General features: G+C 36.5%; 1 pseudogene; it reads right to left on the reverse strand.

Moving 5' to 3' along the window:
- Positions 1-1554: 1554 nt before the first annotated feature.
- Positions 1555-2585, reverse strand: LOC138151197 (actin-related protein 3 pseudogene; annotated as a pseudogene).
- Between the last annotated feature and the right edge of the window lie 6927 nt (positions 2586-9512).

Raw genomic sequence — 9512 nt, forward strand, 5'->3', positions numbered from 1 at the left:
TGTAAAAGCTGCTAGGTATTCTCTTATCCTGATTGTGTTTCCACAATACTCAACTTGTTTCTTCCTGACTAGTTACAGTATTCTCTCCTTGACCAGGAAACTCTGGAATTTGGCTATAACATTCCTAGGAATTTTCTTTTGGGGGTCTTTTTCAAGAGATGATCAGGGAATTCTTTCAATTTCTGTTTTGCCCTCTGCTTCTAGAATATCAGGGCAATTTTGCTTGATAATTTCTTGAAATATGGTGTCTAGGCTCTTTTTTTTTATCCTGGCTTTCAGGTGGTCCAATAATTTTTAAATTATCTCTTCTGGATCTATTTTCCAGGTCAGTGGTTTTTCCAGTGAGATATTTCACATTGTCTTCTATTTTAACATTTGTTTGGATCTGTTTATATTTTCTTGATTTCTCATAAAGTCATTAGCTTCCATTTGCTGCAATCTAATTTTGAAAGAATTATTCTCTTCAGTGAGTTTTTGAAATTCCTTTTCCATCTGGAAAATTCAGCTTTTTAAGGCATTCTTCTCCTCATTGGCTTTTTGGTCCTCTTTTGCCATTTGGAGTTAGTCTATTTTTAAGGTGTTATTTTCTTCAGTATTTTTTTTAGTCTCCTTTAGCAGGCTGTTGATTCACTTTTCATGATTTTCTTGCATCATTCTCTTTTCTTTTCCCAATTTTTCCTCCACTTCTCTTACTTGATTTTCAAAATCATTTTTAGCTCCTCCATAGCCTGTAAGCAGTTAATATTTTTCTTGGAAGCTTTTGATGCAAAAGTTCTGACTTCATTATCCTCCTCCAGTTCCATGCTTTCATCCTTTTTGTCCCCAAAAAAAGGATTCTGTGATCTGATTGTACTTCCTCATCTTGCCAATTACTTAACTTTTGAGCTCTTTTCCATGATAGAATTCTGCTTACAGAATGGAGAGAGCTTTGTCCCAATTTGCTGGGGTTTTTGCAGCTGCCAGAACTATTTTTTGGGTGCCCTCTCTACAGCCCCCACAAGCTCTGGCATACTGGCCACACAACCCAGGACCACCACTCAAGACCATGATCCAGATCCAGGCAGGTCAAAGCAAGAGTGATCCCCCTCTGAATGGTCACTTGGTCCCCCTACCATCTGAAGGCCAGTAGCTCTGGAGGCAGCCACACAGCAGCAGGTGCAGCTGCTGAACCTCTACTACTCCTCACCCTGGGGGCAGGGGCCAGACCAAGTTATTCCTTCCCCCTTCCAACAGAGTTTTCCACTGACCTTTTATTTTCTCTTTGGCGTTTATGGGTTGAGAAGTCTGGAAACTGCCAAAGCTGCTGGTGATTCACTCTCCTGAAGTCTGCTCTGTGCTGCCTTGTGGCTGGAACCACAGCTCATGGAGTACTGTGCTCAGCTCCCAGTGCACTGAGAGAGACTTTTCCTGTCAGCCTGCTAGGCTGCCTTCAGCAGGAGATTTTTTTCTCTGTGTCACTTTGTGGGTTCTGTAGCTTTAAAATTTGTTTAGAGTCATTTTTTTTTACAATTATTGGAAGTGGTTGGAACTGGAGCCCACACCAAGTTTGTGCTTTTACTCCGCCATCTTGGTTCCATCCTCAACAGTTCTTTTCAAATCCCATTGTGATCAATATCCAAAATCCCTGCACATGATTGCACCCCCAGAGAGGAACATATTCTTGTAGAGAGAACTTCTGACATCCATGGGACAATTTTGAATTACCACATCTACTACTTCTGAGATAGGTTGTGTGACATCTTGATTAGCAAACTCTGGGTGAAAGAAGATTTCTGTACCCAGGAACTGTTCATAACCAACATCAATGGAAATTTCTTTTTTTGAGATTGCATTGATTCCAGTATATTTTTAAATCCATTTTGACCTATCTGTATCATACTTGTTAAATCCTTTGATGAAATCTGGGCAGACATAACTATAACTTTTCTTTACTGTCTTCATGATTTCCAGGGATTGTTCAGGAGGAATTCCTACTTCTTGTTCTCTCAATAACTACTGAATAAAATGTGTTATATCTCTCCCAGCAATTGGAATATGCTTGATACAGCTTCCAACAACATATCCTTCAGCCACAGGAATGATATGAGTGACACCATCTCTACTATCTATAACAGTACCAGTCAATGTCTGCTCTCCTACCTGTCTCTATGTGTAAGATGCAGCTACCACAAGTACAGCCTTTATAGCTATGTATACATCCGGAACAAGAAATGATTCAAATATAATTACAGCTGTTTATTCCCTGTTTTCTGGTGTATTTAGAGAAGGTTCAGTCAAAAGAAAATCAAGATCTTCAGGTTCTGTCCTTAGGTATTTAAAGATCACTTGTTCCATAAATCTCTCCATCAAGTCCCAGTCTTCAACTATACAAGAAAAGATTGGCCACTTTGTTGCATAAATTGGTTTTTCTATTACTTCATCCCCAGTAAAGAAGTCTATATCATCAATACCCTTCATTACCCTCCTTTGTACTTGATCTCCTACTTTCACAGAGTCCTTGATAGCAATACATGAAGGGATGATAAACTATGATTCTGTATTCCCAGCATATCCAAATTTTGTATGCCCGGTGCCACAGTCCACCAGATAGGCTGTCCGGCAGTCATCCCACCATCTTCTGCCTCCTCCTCCTCTTGGTACAGCTGCTGCCTCCATCAGGTCTGTGCTGGATGCATGGAGGATGGGGTGGGGTGCTGGTGGAAAGGGCTATCTAGCCATCCACAGTCAGACTGGCCTCACACTCCCAGGAGACAGAGAGGAAGCTGAAACATCAGCAACGGCAGGCAGGGTGGGAGCCCTGTTCTTATTTTTAAATAGTTATTCCTTCAATAAGGTTTTATACCTCCTTTTCCACTTTACATATTTTGCTTCTTAAGGAGTTCTTTCCTTCAATGAATTTTTGTGCCCCTTGTAACCAAGTTCTTCTTTATTCACAGTTTTTTTTGCATCATTCTCATTTCTTTTCATGATTTTCCTCTACCACTCTCATTTCTTTTTTTTATCTCTTCCAGGAATTATTTTGGGATTTGTTTCCAATTTGCATTTTTAGTTTGAGTCTTTGCTTATGATTTTATTCATATTTTGCCTTCTTCTGAGTTTGTGTCTTGATCTTCCCTGACATCACAGTACTTTTTAAAGGTCAGATTCTTTGTTATTGTCTGCTCATTTTTCTAGTCTATGTCTTTACTTTTAACTTTAACATTGGAGTGGAGGTCTAGAGAAAGAGGGCAGGGAGGGAAATATGCCATCCTAAACTTCAGGCTTTTTAATGCTATTTTCAAAGCTAGTTATGGGGTCCAATAAGTTTTTGGTGCTTCCAAGGTAGTGTGATCTGGAGACAAGTGTGGTCACTGCTCTCCCGGTATCTGCTCTGGTCTTTACCCAAGAAAGCTACTTTCTTTCCTGCAGTCACAAGTACTAGTGCTCCACTTTGCCCTAGAATGGTGACAAAGGCCCCTGGGCAAGTGCTAATGTTCCTCTCTGCCCTGGAAATATGACCTAGAACTGTTTACAGGTAATGCAAAAGGGTCCTGCATCCAGTGCCAGCTCAGGGTCCTCTATAATCCCCTTCTGAGCAGGTGCCTGACCCCTTTGCTGTCTCTCTGCAGAGACAACTAAAGCTGCTGTGGCTGCTACTGTCAGAGCTGCCTCCAAGGCCTGTGCTGGCACTACTACCATTTATGTTCAGGCTTGGCATCCATCCCAGTGTTACAGATCTCTCCTTCTGTCCTCCTAAGGACTGAAAAAACATCTTACCCCAACCTTTGTTGGCTCTGCCACTACAGAATTTTATTTGATGTATTATTTTAAAGTTATTTAGAGGGGAATATTGGGAGAATTTTACTGGATTGGTGCCTCTGCTCTGCCATCTTGGTTCCATCTCTACTTCACCTTTCAGTGTCCACATTCAACTAAAAATGAGAGTAACTGAGCAGAACTGTGAGAATGAGTTTCTTCATCAAGTTCCATACATCAGTGAAATCACAAGGATAGATAGACAAAACAACTACCACATTTATTTCATTTCCTTATGGACAACCCATTACTTAGAGGAAGTGGGTGGGGTCTTGTTCATTTGTAATTATTATAGAACTATTTTCTTCTGGATTTTTCTTTTGAGAATTAATAACCCATAGCCTTTCTTATTGTTTTAGGACTTTTCTTCACTTTGCTCACAGTTTTAGGGCCTCCCCTACTCCTCTGCTCTAGAATGTAAGCTCCTTAGGCCAGAGATTATCTTTAATCTTATATTTGTGCCTGACATGTAGTAAGTGCTTAATAAATGTCTGTTTTGCATATATAATATGTAATGTGCACATAATTATATGTTGTTATATACATATATGTTTATATATATGTGTGTGAATACATATATAGATATAGACAGACAGATAGACAGACAGACAGACAGACAGACAGACAGACAGACAGATAGATAGATAGATAGATAGATAGATAGATAGATAGATAGATAGATAGATAGATAGATAGATAGACAGACAGATATACTTCATGGTGAGTATTCAGAAATCAGTAAATGCTAAAAAATACTAATAATGGGGATTAAACTTAAAAGTATGTATTACATGCTTTTTCTGGAGAAGTGGTTGTTAAATATTTATGAACATATTCTGACTTTATCCTTCTCATTGGACCTCTGCGTGTACTCCTTCAACTCACCTGCTTCTCCTTCTACTTTTCTACCCTGTTTGATGAAAATGATTCATAGTAAAGGAATTCTAAGCTTTCAGGTATGATAAGGTCCATTGGCACTGGACCAGGCTATCTGCTTTGGACACAGTCATAAAAGGAGGAGACCATATAGATGTCTTCCAGTCAAATTATTGCTTTATTCTCTGCATTGTAAATTCTAGCTGCCTTCATAATTTAGCTCATATATACACTCTTTTTTGGACACCTTCCTGATACCACTTGTTCTCTTCCTTTTCAAACTATCATACTTATTTCTTTGCATGTTGCCTATATCCTCATTCCTTGAGGACATGATTCATCTTTCTTTTTTTATTCTTATCCTCAGCACCTAGTACAATGCCTTGTATGTAACAGATGCTGAATAAATGCGTGTTGGATCTTCTCAGATGGGATTAGATTAGATTAAAATATCTCCTATATCAAATCAATCTAACCCTGAGCACAAATTACAGACATTCATATAGTTCATTTATATTTTTATTATATAAACAACTATATGAAACATTATTGTTTTAAGAAATTTAGGTGCTGAGCAAACAACATTGCCAAAAACATTTTTCGCATTTCCAGATTTTAATTAATGGCTACTAATAAGAGTTATAAGGAATGCAATCTTTGAAAATGCTAAATGGATTTTGAAGAAATATAAATCTAAATATGATTTACATCTAAATTCTTATTTCAATCAAAATCCATTCCTATATAGATTTATTTTTTCCTGCAAAAATATATTCTGAGATTTAATTAAAAAGCAATTCTATTAGTTTTCAAACTTTCATAGATGCCTCATACTGATTTTTTTCCATCTTGGCAGGGTTTAAATAATATGCTGTTATCAGTATCTCCCCTTAGTTTTGATTTAAGAAAATCTCACATCATTCCTTCTGTACCCTTCTCCCATCCCCACTTTATAGCTCTGCCATTGAATTTGATGAAATGTAAGTTGTTTAACCTGAAATCTGACTGTCAATTGGAAGAAATTTCAGTTATATTTGACCCTTGCTATCAATTGATGGCTTAATGTCTTCACACAGATTACTGCCATTTTAATATTTCAGTAAGATGTTCACTAAATGAACCATTTTAAAATCAGATGCATTTAACTGACTCCTTCTATTGCTTTAATGCATCTTTTTATTCCTAGCCAGGGTTATATATTACTAATTGCTTGACCCGAGGCTGCCAACTGTATTATTATATACTGGAAGCACTGGCTTAACTAAATTGGTTTCCAATCTTTTATAGTATAGGACTTTGAATGAAAATCACTAAAATCAAAATCAGAATGCCAGTATAAAGTTAGATAGATTCACGTGCCCTATCTGGAACATACTTTTCTTTTTAATCATATCTCAATCATGGTGAACTTAAGAGATTCAGTTCAAAGCCCGCTTCACCAATACTGTAATATTATGTATATCAGAAGTGGCAGCATTACATCATTTGAAGATACAATTGAGAGCTAGCTCAGGGTAAAATTTTCCGAATTTATTATGTAAAAGCCTTAATACGACTGATTTTTCTGTATAATATATTGCTTCACATAGAAAAAAAGGAAGGGGAACTTCCACATCATAAACATTATTGGAAAAACTACCCAACCAAAAAGCATATTAGGAATAACCTACATTTTAAAAATAGCTACCTTTGGATTTTATTTTTAAATTTAAAAGGCAGCTTGGAAGGCAAGCTTGGAGTAAGGCGACTCATTCAAGTCATTTAACTTCTAAGTATTTCAATCCATTCCTAGAGAACTTTTTTTTTTTCCTTTGAAAATGTGTTTCTTCATCTGGAAAATAAGGTGGTTGGACTAGACAATCTCTAAGGACCCTTCCAACCACTGAAAGCATTGATTCCCTTTTTAAATGGTTCATATTGTATTTGGAATGCTTCTGATTTTATCCAGATCATCTGTCCCTGTGCCATTCATTTTCTCCTTCCATGCTGGGAGATGGATGTTCCAGTGACAGTAAAAATAACTCTGCTCTGCCTTGGTCACATATTATAGTCTAGTGTCTTGTTTAAACCTTTCCTATCGATGACATTGCTGTCCTGGAAACAGGCAACCCTACATGTAACCAGTGACCAAAACATTTGTGTCTTCTTCTGATGGACTGTCTCCACACTCTTTTCCTAGAAAATCCTAAGGGCTGTCAAAGATTTATTTCCCTACTGCTCATCTGTTGATCAGTACAGTTGAATTCCCATTTAATATTTGTTAAAAGAGTGGAGACATAAACCTCTTTTCTTCACTTAAAAATATTTAACCAAGCTGAATTAAATAAGAGCACCATCCTTAGACCACTTTATTCACAAAAAATTTCCTTTATTGTAACATTCAAGTCTTGTAAAGAATAATTCATATTGCTACTTATTTACATTCACTAAACACAGATGGCAATATAATTGGCTTTGGGGTTGTTGGTTTTTTGCTTTTTGGAGGGGCAAAAGCAGGGCAGTTGGGGTTAAGTGACTTGCCCAAGGCTACATGGCTAGTAAGTGTTAAGTGTGTAAGGCTGAATTTGAACTCAGGTCCTCCTGATTCCAGGGCTGGTACTCTATTCACTGTGCCACCTAACCACTCTTAATATAATTGTTTATATGAATTAACAGGATAAAAATATATGTTTTGTGAATATAATTGATAGTTTCTACATTTAATTTCTAGGAAAGGGGCATTCTGGTCACCTGCTCAGGTCATACCCTTTAAATACCTTATATAGCATTTATATATTGCTTTAAATATGTAAATATACAAAGCACTTTACAAATACTCTCATTTTATCACAATAACCCTAGCAGATAGGTAGAGAGGTTTATTATTCCCATTTTGTGGATGATGAACCTGAGGTATTTTGATTTTATGATTTGTCCAAGGACACACAGCTAGAAAATATTGTAGGATTAGAGTTAAATGTGTCTTCCTAACTTCAGTGCAGTATTCTATCCATTGTGCCACCTAACTGCCTCATAAAAATGTGGGATTCTTTTTCATATTTCCTGGTAAATTATCCATAGAAGATCTCTCCAATTTACCCAATTTAAAATTAAAACAATTTACAATACACATCATCAGAATTGATCATCTGATAGTCAGTATATTTTGGGGGGAGATTCTTCCTCAATTACCTTTAATGGACATGCTTATTAATTCATACATTTTGTGATCCAAGATGCTTATCAATGCCAATAATACCTGTTAATCTTTGGTTAAAATCTTATGGTTTTCCAAAATACACAATGAAATGGTCATAGCCACACTTTTTGGAGTACTAAAGAGCTTAAGGTAAGGTAGAGTCCCAATTAGGGAATGGCAAAATATCAGCTAACTTCTTAACTCCCCTTGCTTCCTTCTAGTCCAAGGTAAAATCCCAATTTCTATAAGACACCTTTTGGGCTCCACCTTAATTCTAGGGCCTTCCTTCTGTTGGTTACACACACACACACACACACACACACACACATTTATCATAGGTAGAATGTTTGGACAAAGTTGTTTGCATATTGTCTTTCCCATGTAAACTTCTTGAGAACAAGGACTGCCATTTAACCTTCTTCATATCCCCAGGGCTTTGCAGAGTGCCTGGAACATAGTAAGTGCTTTTTGATTAACTGACAAATTCTAGTACATTAATGTAATGGAATACTAATGTGCCATAAGAAAGGAAGAATATGGAGAATTCAGAGATGCATGGGAAGCCATGTGAACTGATGGAGAGTGATGTAAGAAGAATCAACCATAGCAAATCAAAATAGTAAATGAAAATGAATGCTGTATAAGGATTATATGTGTCAATACATTCAGTGTGTTGGTTTTACTGAACTTCCTCCTTTTTCTTCTTTCTGACCTTTTTTTTTAAATAGAAGATTCTTTGCTAAATGGGGGAGAGGGAGAATATATTTGGAAAGATGATATAAACACACAAAAAAATCAATACAAATAAGATTTGTAAATTACACACAGGAAGCAGAAAAACATTGCACGTGAATTAGATGCTCTCTTCAATAAGTACATGTAGGTGCTGGGTATTTTTGCCATATGAGCCTTAATCTACATCTAAAGCTTTTTCATTTATTTCTTATGTAAGCAATTTATCCCTAGATAAGAACAGATACTCCTTAAGATCAAGAATGATTTCTTGTACTTCCTTTATATACTCTATGTTAGCTAATATGATGCTGAGCACATAGCAAGAGCTTAATAAATAATCGTTGAATTAATTGAGTATTCCTTCAAATAATTCTTTCTAATAGCATAAACTACCTGGGAAGGCATCTTTTCATTACTAATATTATTATTAAATGAAAAGATACTATTATTAGCTTTTATGTAGCACTTCAAAACTTGCAAAGCCCCTTCCAATATTATTCCAGCAATAACCCTAGAAGAGAGGTGCTATTATCCCCATCTCGCATGTAAAGAAACCAAAGTAGTCTGAGATAAATAATTTGTCCAATATGAGGCTAGATTAGAACTGAAGTCGTCTTGATTTCAGGTCTAGTGCTCTATCCATTATATCACCTTAGCTATTGCTAAAAGAACCAACTAATAAAGAAGTTATACATACATAATAATTTGTTATTAAAGAGAGGAAGTGTGGTATAGTGCAGGGGTGTCAAACTCCAGTAGAAACAGGGAACACTAAACCATATATAAGGACCTCCATGGGCCACATGTTGACAGTCTTAAAATCTAATGTTATTGATGTTTTATTGTATTTTTAAATTTTGGTTTGTTAAACATTTCCCAATTACATTTTAATGTGATTCTGGAAACACTAGGGATCGTTGTAGGCTAC

This window comes from Petaurus breviceps, unplaced genomic scaffold (assembly GCF_028583685.1).
Source record: "Petaurus breviceps papuanus isolate PSGF00001 unplaced genomic scaffold, PetGlider_PUasm1.0 90895, whole genome shotgun sequence".
Lineage (NCBI taxonomy): Eukaryota > Metazoa > Chordata > Mammalia > Diprotodontia > Petauridae > Petaurus > Petaurus breviceps.